The sequence below is a fragment of the Blennius ocellaris genome (assembly GCF_963422515.1).
Source record: "Blennius ocellaris genome assembly, chromosome: 15".
Taxonomy (NCBI): Eukaryota; Metazoa; Chordata; class Actinopteri; order Blenniiformes; family Blenniidae; genus Blennius; species Blennius ocellaris.
Window position 1 is genome coordinate 8420637 of NC_137664.1, and position 17296 is coordinate 8437932.

Here is a 17296-nt window from a genome sequence, read left to right on the forward strand (position 1 = left end):
CAAAGCCTTGCACTATACTGTCTTTAGAAAGTGTTTATCTTGTAAAAGGTGCATTTTGATTCTTTCATTTTGGATAGTCGACATCAGAAATATGTTGGACATGTCCTCTTGGTGACATTGTACAAGTACCAGCTTCCTCAGTGCAGTTTGTAAGTTATTCAGAATCCTAAGAAGCTTCTCCTTTGTCTTTTGGTTAAACCCTTCAGGGGAGGGGATCATCCACATCTATCTCACCCCATGCTCTGACTTTTCTATTATTAAAACAACTATACCCATGTCTTGCTTTAATACATCCATGAATCTTCTCTCCGAGGTTCAACATCCTTTGTCTATTATAGCTATGATGTCGACTCAACACATGTCCAAAAACTCTCAACTCGGCCTCTCCAACTTGATCTCAATAGGATTCAACCTTCGCTCTTCTTCTTCATCCATTCTGGCTACTACTAAAATAAATCACTGCATTTTTTTTCAATGCCACCTCCAGTTCAGCCTTGTTACACAGTGCCACGTTTTAGCAGGCCCCAATGCTGTTTTGAAAACCTTCCCTTCAGGTCTTGCTTCTCTCCCAGCCATACATGTCATCTGGACCAGCTGCATTTCCTCTCTTCATCCCCTTCAAAGCTGACCTCACTTCCTCCGAGTTCTCTCCACTCCCTGATCTTCCATCTGTGCTCCAGCTTCGCTCATTTTCCTAATGTATGAGATCTCTGATGGTCTCCTCCCTTCTACTCAACACACACTGTTCCTTCATCATAAGTCTTCACCTCAGTCTTTGCCACTGTTTCCTCTGCTGAGCCTCCTACCAAGTTCATTCACCTCCCTTATTGTCCCACTTTGTCTTAACTGTCTTCTTCCTCTGAATAGTCTGTTGAACTTCCTCATTCCAACACCAACTTTCTTTGTCTTCTTTCATCTGGCATGTTCTTGCCAGTTTCCTCTCACAATCTCAGTTGTAATGCCCTCAGTTAGCTTCAGAAGACTGAGATTCGTTCTTTCATTTCCACCATTTCATCTTTGGCTCTGCCTTCACTCGCTTCTTGTATTTGTAATCTCATTTGACAGACTATAATCCCAGACCGCCTTACTGCATTCCCCTCTGGTACCTTGTAATAATCACAGATCATTTTCAGATGGCATCTTCTGCAAATTATGTACTACAAATACAAATTGTACCCTCAACTTTCAACTTCAAGCTCTTGTTCTTTCATATCCTATACCTTAACCTACAAACTCCTGCCATCCAATGTCCACTGGCACTGACCAATCCTGTATGAATGTCATATTTAGGATTTGCATTTTCTTTTTTCTTTTTTTTTGCCACGGGTTTTTCCTGATGTAACCCTGACAACACAGAACGTGCCTCACCGGTTTGTACTAATTATGCTTCAGTGGTGCAAAACAAGAGAACTTCTATAGTATTTACATTTGTTACACAGTGTAATTTTTAGATTGCTTGTTCCAGGTAAAAAACATTAGGTAAATAACCCCAGAATAAAATCAAGGACACACGAAGTGTAATTATACTTTTTGTAGTGAAATCACTCTCAAGTTGGAGTTTTCATTTCTATTTCCATTTTGGTGGTTAGTTTATAAAATGGTTAACATAATTTCCCTTTCTTTTTTGGTACTAGTGGTTGCCATTGAGCAGCCAGGTCATGGAGTGGGTTAGGGTAATCATATCTCCATGTTTGCAATGCTACAAAAAAAGTAATTCCAAATAAATTCCAGCATTTTAAGCAGTTTATTGACCATTTAAAAGGCTTAACTGAATCATGCAGTAATTGAAAGGTTAATAATTCATGAGCATTTCTACATTTAGACACATACTATTGTAATTTGTTTGGATGTACCATCACAATCCCCAAAAAATCCCTGCAGGCAAAATGCAGCTGTTATATTTTCAATTCATGCATATTGTTTCACTCTTGTTTCATAATTTAAGCCATCTGTCAAAGCAGAAGTGTCATTTTATTTTTTTTTCAGAGACACAGACATTTTGAGTATCCAGTCATTATGGACTGGATTGAATTAAAAATTATCAGAACTGAACTGACTGCAGTCGCTCTTGAATTACCATTACCAGTTACCTGTTTGTAGTGTGTGTGCAGTGTTTGCCTGTGTTTTTCAAGGGAGAGGAGTTAGAGAGACAAGCTGCAGTGTGATAAGGCTTTAGGTTGAAAGCAGTTATCCATGAAAACCCACACTATCGCAACAGCAGTCATTTTATCTCCTTGTATCTCCTCTGTCCCCTCTGCACAGGCACATAGGTCAGACATCCTGCAGTGTTTGCTGACCCATACAGGACTCCACCGTGTCTCAATCTTGGAAAATGTTCAACAGACTACTTCCCATATTTTTGAAAGTTTAGGAATACAAAATTAGATATGCTTAAAGATATTACTTTTACTACAAATCAATCAATGCCTTTGTGCCATCTATAAGATTTTCCAGTGAAACGTTGATCTACTCAAAATATATATCAAAAAAGTGTCTCTCCTTCTAAATCTGTCCAGCGCCCCCCCATCTTCTCCTCCTCTCCCACCGCTCGGACCATCTGAATCCCTGACGACGTGTCTGTTTTTAGCTGTGCTGGGTGGAGGCCTGGCACGGTGTGAGGGGGAGGCCAGAGCAGTGGGGATGTCCTGGTGCAGTCTGTCCTACGCTGTACGCTGGACTCCTGGCCATCCCATATTAATCAGATTTGCCGCAGCAGCCATATGTCCAAGCAGCATGATAAACCCCGGCTGCTACCTGGCACTCGCAGGGCGCGCTGTCAACGCAGTGTGCCTGTGTGTGTGTGTGTGTGTGTCTACAGTGATGTGTGCATTTCACACGTTGTTCCTCCAGAGACATTCCTTCAAAGATCTGTTGAGACATTTCTTGACGTGAAAATATCTGGCTGCCTTTATGTTTCCTATAATTATCAATTCAAGATGCTGCGAGAAGAAGAAAAAAAACCCAACAAAAACAACAACAAGGCACTGAAGGTAACCCTGAATGAAAAGGAAGTCACTTTGGGGCCAATTGATAAGTTGCCACAGTGTTTGGGAAATACATGGGGCTATGTACGTCACTGCGACAGGAGAACTGGCACTAATGGAAAAGCATTAACAACGGCTGATTCCTGTTTCCATCTGTCACCTTATGCTTAACAGTATATTATATCTTTCATGTTCGTGCATGATTCATTTTGCAAAGGTGTGACGAATCCACTCCACTATTAGCACCGAAGAAATGGATTGCAGGTTGATAATGTAAAGACTGACTGAATTTAATTTCCTATCTGAAGTTTTCTATTAAATTCCACCTAAAAAAAAAAAAAGTGCATCCCACGATCCATAATTCATAAGTGAGCTACGCAAAAGGCAACATCAACACTTGTCAAACGTGATTAACTACGTCTGAATCTTACACAGATTTAATTCATCTCTGTGTCTCTGCCTGTAAATCAGAAAACCATCACCAGCGGGCCCACGTGCAAGATCTGTGACTTAGATTTCTTTCATGTGTTTGAATGTCATACTCACATTTATTTTCTTTTAAAAATCACGTTACACAACTTCCTTTTCCCTTAAATTAAAATAAAAATAAACTTAAGGGACACCGAAGAGTTCATGCCTCTTTTTGAATAATCTGAGCAGATGTTATTGTTGCCATCTACTGTCTACTAGAGACAAGAACTGCATCTGACGATCACACCATTCAGACAAAGCAATATTTCATTACGTGAATAATGACAAATGATAATCAACTTTATTCACAATATTTTGCAGGGAATGCTTATATACATACAAAATATATCTTCAGCTACAAGAAGAACATGAGGTCTTGCAACAGATGGCACTGCCTCCCACCCTGTCACAATCCCCTCCAGGGCATTGATGGAGTCTTGTTGTTAATGTTCATTGGATTACATAAAAATACAGAAGCAAACGAGAGAGCTTAAGTCCTTGAAGATGCTTAGATTAACTAACCTATTGAGAAGGCTTGAAGAAGTGAGCACAGTTTAAAATGCAAATAGCTGCAGCATCAAAGACCGACCTGGATTTGTTTGTTTTTTTGTGTGTTAATTTAATGTAAATATTTTGATACAAAGATATCAAAGGGGAAAGAATCACTTACAGAATCACTCACCATGTGATACTTTAAAAACTAAATATATATCTGATATATTATCAAATGACATGCACATATATAATGTAGCATATTTTAATGATCAATAAACATCAATAGAAGTAAAACATACTCAGATACTCATATTACTTTAATTAAGTTGTACTTTGATTAAGTTTTTCTTTTTTTGAGAATCTAATTTATGTCATACTTACATATTTAAGTAACATTAGACCATGTCAGTTACAGCCTTTTGAAAACAGTTTAATCTGGTGGGTGTTATATTAATGCAAAATATTCATCATGTAAGGGGAATACAAAGAAGAACAAACCCAAACACACCAAGTGTTTAAAAAATAATAATAATAATGTAAAGACAAACAAGGGGAAGTGATGGTGTGACCCACACACAGTGATGGTGTGTCTTATATATGTTCTGAAACAATGTATGTGTCACTTTCTTCAAAAACAGTGTTTGAGTGTGCTGAGAAGAAATAATGCTGCTTTAAATTTAAAGGCAAAATACTAATTTCTCTATTGCTGATTTACTGTTCAATTTACATGGGGTGATAAACAAACATTTTTGAAAGTACTCATGCTGCAACACACACCCAAAACGAAAAAGCACACAGATACACACACTTTGCTGGTTTTAGAATGACAAGTTACTACTGCGTCCACATTTTGTATTTTTTTTTAAAGTTCTGGGTATATGTATATATATTTTTATTTTTTTAATTTTTCAAATAACTAACACATTTAAGCCCTACAAATTTCCAGTTCTCTCTCTCTCTCTCCACCTCCAGCCATAACAATAACCAACTATTATATGCTAATTATTCTCAGCAAAAAAAAATACATTTTCTTTGATATATTATAATCGCTCAGTCATGCAAGGTACACATACTCTCCTTCTGACTGCCCTGCAGACACCCACCCTCCCCATACACCCACCCAGCGTGTGCCCCCTTCCTGCCGCTCCACCCCCACCCTGCCACCCACCCGCCCATCCTTCAGCCACCCCTGACATACATCTGAGCAGGACCCTGCACCTTTTGTCTTGGGCTCCCTCTTTGTTAGCAGCTGGTGGACAGAGCAGAGCAGTGGGATGCATGTACGCATACAGTAACAGTGTTCAGGAGCAGCACAATGCACCACAACAGGGATGTTCCCTATTTATTTATTTTAATGTAAAATATTCAAGTGAGTGATTTTTAAAAATAAAATAAAAAAAATTATTATAATTGATGCTTTTTGAGTTTATTTGAATGAAGATGGGGGGAACCCTTATTAGAAGGTGGGTTGGTAAATTTTGGAAGTGATTGGTTGATTTTAAATATATATTTGGGGAAATGGGATGATGGGTATAAAGTCAAAACATCTATCTATCTATCTATCTATTTATCTATGTTTGTATGTGGTGGTGTGTTTGGTGGAGAAGCAGCATCACCATCACCAAAGTGAACTGCAGATAACCTCATGACGTGGCAGACATACTATGCACGCCTATATAAAATTCACGGTGGCCGCATGTGTCTGCTGGTGGTCTGAGCCGCCGATAAGGGCTTTGCGGACTATCTGACTCCAGTCTTTAGATGAAGGATGAGCTTCTCAGGCATAGACGTTGTCCATCCTGCTGATGCTCCCTCGCCTCATCGTAAACTCTTGTGCACCCTCTGGTGCTTGCTAGTCTCCCAAACTTCTTTGTGTAGCCTGCTTTGCAGATTGTCTTCCTTGTCTGTGTGGTTGCTCATTATTCAGAGACAGACGGATCTCAGGTCATCTGCAGCTGCAGCAAAGGAGAAGCAGGAAAGATGGCGATCATCCATTAGACCGACCGGGCGCACGCATGAAATACGAGGACAACTTTTGGGAGGATCGCTTGAGGAGAAGATTGTACCCAGTGAGTTTTTTCTCTCTCCATCTTGCACTATATTTTCCAGTTTCGTCAAGATTTCGGCTGGGGCTCTCAAGGTCTGCGAGAACGTCGGTATGGTAGATCATGGGATATAATGGAGCGAGCGCCTCGTGAGTGACCTGGAAAGAGCTGATCTCCCCGTTTCACCCTTTTCTTTTCTTTTTTTTTAGTCCAGGTCCAGACGAGTCGGCAGTGGAAGTCGAGGGGAAGATATATATTTTCTTTTTCTTTTTTTTTTTTTTAGTCGGGTGGGCGCTCCGTGCTGTGGCAACCCCAATGCAGCCAAAGTCAAGTGGGTCTCCTCGCTTCCCAGTTAAATATCCATAAACCGAACGCGTCCTCGCTTATGTCGCCTTTCGGTTTGTTGTCAAAAGTGACACAAGGAAATGGACGCGGCGGCGTAAGAGAGAGGCTCGCCTGCGTGTTCCTGCCGGGAGTGTTTTGCTATTCTGACATGTCTGGTCAGGGGAATTACTGGCCCCGGCTGTGCGTCCCCTCTCCGGCCGCGCGTGCTGCTGCGCGCTCGCTTCATGGAAGAAGCCATTGCACGGATTGCTTCTCCTCTCTCCTCTCCTGTCTTCTCCCAACCAGCCTCCATTAGCGACACACAGGAGCTGGCATAGCCGCTGGTCCTCTCTCTCTCGCTGTCGCTCTCTCTCTCTCTCTCACACACACACACACTCTCTCACACACACACACACACTCATGAAAGCCATGTCCAGTGTGAGGAGGCTAAATGTGCCCCCCTCCTCTTCCCCTGCTCCTCTCTCTCTATCTCTATCTCTCTCTCTCTTTTTAAAGAAAAAAAAAGGACAGGATCTGGTAGTTTCTCGCTCTGTTGTCCAGTGTTGGAGATAGACATGTTGATGTTAGACAAATGAATCCACCCCCTAACCCCCCCCCCCCCCCCCCAAAAAAAAAGCGCAGGGTGGCGTTTATAATTTATTGTAACGTTTTTTTTTTTTTGCTTTTGTTCCTTATTGCTACATTGTTGCCCCCCTCCCACCACCACCCCACCCCCCTGCACTGTTGTGGATGCCTTCTGCTGTCACTGGTCTCCAGTCAGGTATGTCATTAGTTGTAGGGCTTCACCATAAAATGGAGGAAAGCAGATGAGTCTCCAAGGAGAGCCCTGGAGTCAGACAGTCAGGATCCCTCACGCCAGAACAAAGGTTGTGTTGAGAAATGATCCGGCCACCTCTTCCTCCTCCTCCTCCTTCTCCACTTCTTCTTCTCCTGCTCCTTTTTTTCTTTTCTTGCCTTTTTCTTCTCAGCTGGGAAGTTTTAGTCTTGCAGAGGAAGCAGAGGAACTCTGAAAAGTGAGGTTAGATCTTTCAGTGGGGCTTGCAAGGTTAACTTCTCTGTTTTTAGCTCCTCCAACTTGCTGCCTTAACAACATTCAAACAGTGACCCGTGTCTATGTGGGGCTTTCTAAGGGTGAGAATGGAATATGTGTTTGTGATTGCAATGGCTGACACATGGATGAGATGTGCATTTTAATGCTGAATAATGCAGTATTCTGACCATGTGGGTAGTTAATGTTCAACAGCTCTCTGGTCTCTCTTTGGTCTGAGTGTGTCATTGTGAAGTAATAATGATTGGCTGGTTTTAAAGGAAGTTCTCTAGATGATGCTCCTTTTGTTTTGTTTGTTATGGTCATATGTCATATTAAATGATTGGCATCTTTGTAACTTTATATTTGACTGCAAACTTGTCTCTCTCCGGGACGGCACACGTGCTTGTTTGTGCGAGATCATACTCTCTGTTGGTTTGAGTCCTTTAAAAGTTCTTGAAACTCCTGGATTAACTGGCTTAATGTCGCAATGCACTCAAGGTCCTCTGCACAACCTTTGGATGACTTTTTTTTTGCACAAATGACCTAAAGGTGTCTGTTGACCGGCATGTCGGGAGAGTGAAGGAGGTGTGTTCGCAAGCTGTGGTGTGTTTGGTGGCTGGTGTATGTATGTGTGTGTGTGTAAGAGAGAGAGAGAGATGGAGTGTGTGTATGTACGTGTGTGGTTGTGCTACGCTCTGCAGTTCCCCTGGCCACTGTGTGAAATCTTGCTGACAAGGAGACTGTGAGCTTGACACACTGTGCTGCGACAATGCTGGGGCTGAGAAGAGCAATCAAAATGGTGGCGATGCTCCTTCTCCCTGGTGTGGCAGGGCAAACAGGTTCTCAAGGAGGAGCCGATAGAGGACAGCCGGGGCGGGAATCTGCTGTGGTCGACACATTTCTCTCGCAGACGGTGGGCGAAACAAATATAGTCTGCTGGATGTTCCGCAAATGAGCGGCGTGATTTAAACCCCCCCCTCGGAGGTGATGGTGATGTTTTATATTGATGAAGGCTCAGAGTCTGCAGGGGTTGTCCTGTTCGAATGCTCTCGCTGCAGTTCCTGTAGTAACTTTCACAAGTCTTCAACACATTCTTGACCTGTTCATGCTACACCAACAAGTAGTTCGTTTGCGTCTGACAAGTGGCCCCAGACCTCCCGAGTCCCCAGGTTCTCATGCGTGTCAATTTAATGGTTTTATTTGGCAAACGTCTATGTTTTTGATGGTTATGATGGCCATCGGTATGAGAGTTAAACTAAAATAAAAAAAACCAAAAAAAATCACACAGCCCTCAAGAGTTGATGCAATTTTTAAACTCAAGGTTCTGCATTGTCAGTATAAAGATGATTATTCTATTAATGCTTTTCTCCATTGAATGTCCTTGGATTGTAAACTGTTGTTCAGACCTAAACTTCATATTTAATAATATTGCCTTCGACTAATAGGAAGTGCTATGATCTTGTTTTACGGCTTATTTAATTGATGAAGGATATAATCTGTATATTTGAAGCTGAGGTTTTTAGGTTTTTAATTTAAAACAAAGCAGTGTGTTAATTAATTAAACAAGCTGCAATGGCATGCAGAAAACCTTTTTTTTTTTAAATGATGGGCTCATACGGTCGCCCTTGGTGACATACATGTTTCTAAACATGTTTAAAAAAAATACAATATTTATGACATATTTTACAGTGCACTAAATTATTCAGATCGCCCTTGACACAGGCTGCAACATGTCATGTCATACTAGAGTACAACTAAGGATTTTGTCCCTCCAAGTGGAGCAGCAGGTGAACCTTGTGTGTGGGACGCGAGTTTGAATCCCAGTTATGGCAGGAATGGCATCTGACCTCAAGCACACAACTCTATGGTGCCAGTTTCAGTGACTTTTATATGTTTGATTTGAACGTCCAGAATCAGTGACTTCACTAAACATTTGTGTACTGCAGAGTATATCCAAATGAAACGGGTAGAATGTTACTCGTGCATAAAACATTTGGCACAAATTGCTGCTGCAGTTCATCTTTACGGTGACCGGTCACAACCGAAATGTGGCAGATAGAGAAATAGAAATTACGTAACTGGATTTTTGCAAGGAATTTTGGGATTACGCTAAAAAGCTTGACGGGGAATATGAGGGATCAAGCCAGAGAGACTTCTGTGATGGTTTGAATACTGGAAGGAAGTGCTGGTGAAGCTCTCTTTCTCTCGCTCTCTCTCAGTCACATTTTGGTGATGCACTCCTCCATTCTTCTCTACCTGGGGCAGTGGAGAAAGCTTGGGAGACGCACAAAAGCAAATTGAAATGCTCCAGTGAGTGCTTTCTTGACATGATGCATGGCTCATAAGATCCAGCCTGGCCCGGCTGCTACTCTTGCAAGTGCACTGAAATACACAGACCCGGATCCAAAACACCGTAGTCATTACAGAACAGCAGAAAAACAAAACAAACCTTACTACTTTTTCTCGCGCACATCTTTATTCCCTCTTAAACCTGTTCTGTTCCAAGGAATTGTTCAATGCTCTGTAACTGTAGCTTGTTTTGTTTGTTTTTTTTCCTATCTGACAAAACCCACCAAACGACATCAGGTCATGGTTTGTGTAGAACAAGGAAGTGGCTTGGTCGAGGTGTCTTTCCAGTTTCTGTTGTGAGTTGCCACGTTACACTGCTGCATAACTGGTTCCTCCTCTCTGCTTTCCATCAGAACATCAACACTTCAATGCTGCCTTTCCCCTCCTGGAAAAAAAAAAAAACCTGCTTGTAGCCGAGTGAAGCTCACGGAGGTGCATGTCTTTATCTGTCTTTGCCAGTCCTGTTGGCTTACATGAGCATATAGGGGACTAGTTTTGTCAAAGTTGGAGGCATAAAGCGGCTGTGCTGTATACAAGGTGTCCTCAGGGTTCCAGTTTAAAGTCAGGATTTATGCGCTTCTGTAATAAGACACAGTGAACCAACTCTGTCAGCCTCTCGCTGACTGTGGGGGGAAAAGAAAAAAAAAAAATCTTGAATTCTTTGGAGACGCCCGTTCCTTGGGCTGTGTGGTGCCACTGGACAAGGCCTTCATTGAGCAGGAACAGGAGTGGTCTTGTAGAAGGGATCCACACTGGCTCAGCCTCCGAAGCAACAGAGCTGTCCAAGGACGGTTAAATATTTAAGAACTTGGAAAGGAGGTCTCAGTGGTAAGTTAATATTGATGGGTCTCTCATCTTTCCCTTCTCAAACCTGTTGAGTCGCCTGAAGAGTCTGGTTTGGTGGACCTGGGAGGAGAACCTCACATCTTCCATTTCCTTTCACAACTTCTCTGTACCTTTAAACGATCCCTATCCTGTGTTTTCTCTCCAACATTTCTGCGAGCAAAGCAGGTCTAAATGTGCCTTCTTTGCCTCTTTTTTTTCTCTTCCCCCCCACCGCTTCTCGTGTCCTCCTCTGGTCACTCTGAAATACTCCATCCTGACGAGCTTGTAACCTCACCCACTCCCTGTAACTGTAGTAACTGCCATGTCAGGCTCACAAGGAAGTCAGCATTGCAGTGTTTTCTGGCAGTTGTCCACTGAGCACCACTTACAAGAAACCCTTCAGTGAATCCTGCAGTCTTTTCATGTAATGTTTTTTTCCCCCTCTTTTTTTGAGGGATTACAATTGCCTAAAGGCACTTAGTTTAAAAAAAAAAAAAAAAAAAAGAGCAGAAGTAAAATCAAGGTGTTAGACTATTGTTTGAGATGTGACGATACTGTTATTGACAGTGAGGAGGAAGGTATACGATCATCACATTGTCCATACAATAACCTTCTTTCTGTCTGATCTTTTCTGTTAACTTGTGAGACGTCTGCAGTTGGTTGAGTTTGTTTGCATTTATTGACACAAGTTCGGGCTCATTATGGAGAATGTGAGACCGAAGCAGATTGATTCATGTCAGGAAATGGTTTCCTCAGAAAGATGGACTACAAGACTGCATGGAATGTAAGGTTTCCTGGAGTTATTGTCCTTGTGGAAAAACACTTCCTGGTTTCTATCCAAGATCTGTCCTTGGACATCCTTCACTGGCCCGACTCTTCAGCGGAGTGTAGTTAGCGCACACATCTCTGCGTTTCACTTTTGACTGATCTGACTGAAGACATATTCTCGTCTCGTATGTTGGTTATGGAACATTTATCATTAAAACCAGATCGTTTTTAGTGTAGTGTACTTGTGTACACAATTTAGTCAGATTGTTTTCACGCACATTTCTTCTCTTTATGCTCCAAGGAAGAAACCTCTTGGGGAAAACCAAATATATCTACCTATTGGTCTCCATATAGAATTGTAAAAATAATCACGCCTCAGGCTATTAATTAAATAGTTCACTTAATCATTTTTGGATGGAATATTTAATCATGTTTCTGAGGGTTGCCCCAAGTTTTATCTTTGATGCTTTTCAGTGTGAAAAAAAAAAAAAACATTACACTCTCATAGAAGTACTAAAAACACGATTAGAACATGTTGGGTCACCCATATTTGATTTTGCTACCCAGACAAGGTTGCACACACCTACATTTTTATTTTTTTTTTGTCTGAGGTGGCTGAGAGCTCTATTTTTATAATGGTCTGCAAGTGGAAGTGGTCTCCAGCTTGTGAAGGACAACAGAGCCACGCTCCTGAGGTGGCCATCTTTGCAGTGAGCGAAACCACACATCTCTCATCTCACTTCTGCTATTTCTGCTGACTCCCATGACAATCTGTAGAGGAACCGACAGGAGGGGAAGCTGCTCGCTCAGGTCTGTGCTCTTAAAGCTAAACGCTTCCATCTGTGTAACCAGATAGCAGAGCGAGCAGAGGCAGCTCCACTCAGCTGAGCAGGACAAGTCAAAGACCTTGAGGAGCACAAAATGGTGGATGGCCATGCCACTGATACTCCAGCGTGATTGGCTGTGTCTCCTTGGCCACTGTGGGGCTGGCTGTGTGAAATGGAGTCCTCTGTGTGGAGCGTTGGCCCAGCCTCAGCTCTGATGCAGAAGATAATTCTGTCAGCCCCGAGAGGGAGAGAAAGAGACGAGAGAGCAGCCCAGTGAGGTGACTATACTGAGAGAAGGCTGAGCAGAAGACTTTCGGAGGGCTCAGACCTTGCTCGTCTGCCTGCTTCCATCTTGTATCCTCACTCGGCTACCTGATTTCTCTCATGAGCAGCCTTGTTTTCACTTGCTGGTTTTTGCATTTGAAAGACAGAAAAATGATCAGCTTAGTATGAAAAGGTTCATTTTTGGTTTTGTTAACAGAGATGAAGAGAGTGACTATGTATGGGTATTCATTATCTAACCTTCACACCCAGCAGGCTCGAGCTGAGGGATTTCGCGGCCCCCTGTTTTGTGGCTTTGTGGAAATTTCAGCCTTGAAGGTCACATAAATATCTTTGAGGCTCATGATTAGAACATAAATGCAGGAGATGTAAAACACTGTTCGAGCTACCTCTTCAATGCACTAGTATTTATCTTTTATGTTTTGGAGTTTTCACCATGACAACCTGAAGATAGTAGCACCAAGAAGATGGCTATTCAGGCTTGTCTACCCCCTTAATCTGTTTGGTCATTATCATCTGTGCAAAAGAGGGCAAATGTTACTTCGGAGTGCTCTCTGTTGCAGCCGTTCCCCTTTTCAGAAGGAACAATCTGAGCCCTTTCCTAAGCATAAAGGCTACCCTTGGAGCAAGGTTACTTGTATGACGATGCGTCTTTCTTTCTTCTCTTTTTTTCCCCCCTGTGCAGCTTCAGAGAAAAAAAACAACATAACATTGGAATTAGTGAGTTGGATGTCTTTGATTGAGAAAAGGAAGTGTCTTGGTTTGCAGTGCAAGAGTATAAAGAGGACAGGGAGTGCAGTGATATTAAGTATTAAAGGCTGTCTGACTGGGTGGGTGATGTCAGGTAACCATCTGTCAGAGAGAGACAGGCTGACACAGGCGCTGGCTGACCTTGCAGTATAGATGACCCAGACATAAAATAGAAAATTATCATCTCTTCTTAGCACAGGATTCCAACTAGGAGCCATGCGAAAGGCATTTCTGCCTCCATGGTATGGCTCGCCGGTGTTTTTTTTGAAGTGAGGCCTTGTTTGAAGGCCTCAGTCAGCAGAATACTTTGAGGTCCAAAGATCAAAATCTTGCCTGCCATCTATTCTCTGCTTGTTTCCTTTGTGAACAAGGTAGCATATGTGCTTCCAGTGAGATTAATGAACACTGAAGTTGAACCAGTTGATTACTTGAGTAAATCAGTTATGCAAATCCATTTTATGTAAATCCGGTGATGTTCTGCTGTTCATTGTGTTCCATTAAACCAGCATTCAGTCAGACTAATGGTGTGGTTGTAGACCCACATGATCTTCTACTTCGCTCAGAATCCTTAAGGGTCACCAGAGCCTGTTGCAATGACTTGTTTCTTTTTCACACCCTCTGAATGTGACACCAGTGAAGGTCAGGCTGCAGACAGATCAGCAAAGCTCGCTGGCTTGAAACGTCTGAAAGGCTCTGCACCTGAATTTACCGGTCCTCTGAGACAATGTGGGATTACTGCGCTGGGTTCCTGAATGTTCACAAGAAAACAAACTTTTTAAAATGCATTCAGTCACTCAGTCCATGTAGAAAGTTAAGCACTGTCAATAATTTGTGCAGGACTTTCTGTTTTGTAAATCGAGTCACGGCGTCTGCCTTGTAGTTGGATAATTCTGTCTTCACGTAATTATATATGTAATTATATGTCATGAACTAATCTCATAAAAAAATCTAGAAGTGGTCTATTTTTGTTGAATCTGCTTCTATGTAAATCAAACTAAATGAGTATATATTTCTTTTAAATGTCAGAGAGCACAGTACACACAGGAGCCTGTATAACATTTTTAAGATATGGAGTTTAAGTTTGAAAACGGGTATTAAATCAGATTTAAAGACCCTTATTTTTTTTTTCTTTCCTGAAGCACAGTGAAGACAAGACGTCTAAGGGGGAATTATGGCACCATTAGGACCATATCTAGATCAGGTCATCTTCCTATGATGAATGGTCAAATAAAGAGGAAGCTCTCAAGGAAAAACTACCGAGAGGCCAACAGCAAGCTAAAAATAAAAGCACTGTATAGCAGACCCTGTCCACTACATGCACTTAGCCAGAGTTTTACATGTTGTACAGAGTTTGCAGCTCTCCTCAGGACATACAAAATGATACAGATGATTCGTCTTGCAATTTCATAGAATAGCGGATGTAGCTCTAAGCTTGGATATTTTGACGATACTTCTCATATAAATCGAAAAGGCACATAAAATCTACTCTTAATTGCACAACCATCAAGGAGGAGAGAATATTACAATGATGTTAAAAGTTATTGTGGCTGGAGAGATGAGCTCTAAATCAAAAATGTTTTGCTTTTGGAAGCCGTTTCAACAATACGATTATTATTATATATTATTATTTTTCACATATATCACATATTATTATTCACACAAAAAACAGTAAATGATATGGAAAACAAGCATACATTGTGATTACCCTCACTTTCAACATGCAATGATACTAATATAAGCTGCTTTTCAAATCAGAAAAAGTAAAGCATCGCACCAAAACAAATGGATGTTCTGACTCTTCTGACAATGTCAATTCTCATCAATTCATCTTCTTTTTGTAGAGGGAAGACTACTTTGTTGTTTTAATGATGTGAACTACCTTGTGTCGTTAGTAAGCATTTTGCTTGATAGAAGACATTTCCAATGGATTTATAGTGAAGATGAAGGATATCCCTTGTCAAGCCAGGTTAGCTGGCCAGCTAATGGTTGACCTACTTTTTTGAACGCCATATGCCTCCTGAAACAGATTTGTTGTCCGATTAATGCCAGTGTTTGGACTAAGGCGGCTCATTATAACTTGTGAAAATGTTTGTTTATATAGCCATCACAAATATTTGGGACTTGCAGATGAACTGCTGTTGATTGATTATGAGCACGACGCATCTCTAGTATTGCTGTAGCTTGGACCTACATGGTTAGTGTCTCACCTTGTGGTTGAATGGCTGAAATCCAGAATATTGAAGATTAGCCAAGTTTTGGAAAATTGTGAAGTCAAACACTGTGGCATCATTCAACAAGGGAGACATGGGAAGGTGTTGCTGCTGTGTTTCCACCTTTGTTCTCCTCTCTTCTGCTGCATTTCATGTCATTTCAGTATCTTTCATTCAATTCCAGCAGATGTCTGATGAATGTTATGACAAAGCGTTCATACTGAACATTATTGATTCCTCACATCTCCTGTGAAAAGGCCTGCTTCATTGATCGGGCAGGTGGGATCGATGTTTCATCTCTGTATTCAGACTTCCTCAAATGAGCAGCACCATGTGATCACATCGTTTTAAGGAAGCTGGGCGCTCTGATCACAGGCAGAGAGGAATGAGGTCAGCGTCCAGCAAATTGTTTTCACACAAGAGCTTCTGGGATGAGATTGATATGCATATTAAGGATATAGTAAAGATAAATATCTTGTCAGGTTCTAATTCAGATAGAGTGTTACAAATGAATTCCTGTGTGTGAACGACTCGCATCGCAGTGGGTTAGTAGTACACTGGTTTGTCCCTGTGAAATATTAGAGGCCAGAAGGTTAACGCCGACTGAGCCTTGCCAGATTTGGTGCGTGTTTTATTTTGACATTACTCTTCGGGTACTTTGTGCCAACGTTTTGTGCACATTAATTTTTGAAGTCTTATGCATCATGTAGTACCAAATTTTCTTTGCAAAGCAACCATAGAGCCAGTCTCGCAGAATAATCTTGAGCAGTTAAAAAAAACAAAACAGGCAGGACTCCTCCAACAGATGGTATTGCGCATCCTAACCCCCCCCCCACTTCCCTCCAGAGTCCAAACATCAGCAACATTGATTAAATCACTCTGGAATAGCTTGAAGAGAGAGAGAGAGAGAAAGAGAAGGGGGGGGCGCTTCCACAGAACAGTTTGCAGATCTCTTACCAATCCGAAAAATTAAAGCAGATATCAAACTGGTCACACCCGCTATTCCTAGACTTAGGGTTTAGTTGTTGTTGTTGTTGTTGTTGTTTGTTTGTTTTTTGTAGATTTGTTTGGTTATTCAGCTCTTATGGAGTCTTCCAATTTATAAAATCATTCATCAATATTTCTTGAACCATCTAAACCTTTTACATAGTACTTCATGAGCTGGGTTTTAACACCAGGAAGTACTAAAGTTCTAATGGCCTTTACAGGAACCTTGTACATTCCGACCCTGGAACCTGGCTCTAAATTTAGTTGTGGGGTCATTTTTTTTTACCCTGAAGGAAAGCCCTGGCCATGGAGTGATACTTTCGAAAGGTTCGTGAACTTTTTTCGGTGGTGGTGGTGGTGGTGGTGGTGGTGGTGGGGGGAGCGGAGTGTAATGAGAGGATATGATCGAACAAAGCGAGATTTAATGGATGACACAGGAATGACTCAAAGACAACCGACTTCTTCTCAACGCAACATTGCCCTTTTCCTGTTGTGCATCCTGGTGTTGTGTCCTCCCAAGTTAAACCACTTGCGTATCTGTTTTGGTTGCACGGTGGTCAGGTTCTGATGCTCACTCAGCAGTGGAGATCGGCCAAGCAGGGCCTCGCACACAACAGTTGTGTTGCACTATGTGTTCTCGCGAGGTCCAATTCACTGCAGACCTGGAAGGCTCAGAGCTGCAGTTTTGGAGTTGTTTTGCTTGATCATTTGCCCAGTTTCTATCCTCAAACAATAGGTTTGAGTTTTGACACAATGCCTGATATACCCAATTCTTCTCAAAGTGTAACTATAACTAAATGATCAAAGTTCTTCACCCCAGTGGTTGTACAGTTGTGGTGAATCTCTTTGCGATCACTCTACAGTGTTGTGGTTGTAATTGTCAGTCGGTCATTCTTCTGTGAGGGGAAGAGACACCATATTGGAAAAT

At 41.8% G+C, this 17296-nt stretch overlaps 1 protein-coding gene across 2 annotated transcripts in view; it reads left to right on the forward strand.

Annotated features, from left to right (window-relative positions):
• Window positions 1-5897: 5897 nt before the first annotated feature.
• Window positions 5898-17296, forward strand: part of znf462 (zinc finger protein 462) — a 51550-nt gene continuing 40151 nt past the window's right edge. For both annotated transcript variants that reach the window (XM_080509963.1, XM_080509964.1), the window contains exon 1: window positions 5898-6019. The gene's annotated coding sequence lies outside the window, so the exon portion shown is untranslated. The remainder of the gene's footprint in view (window positions 6020-17296) is intronic.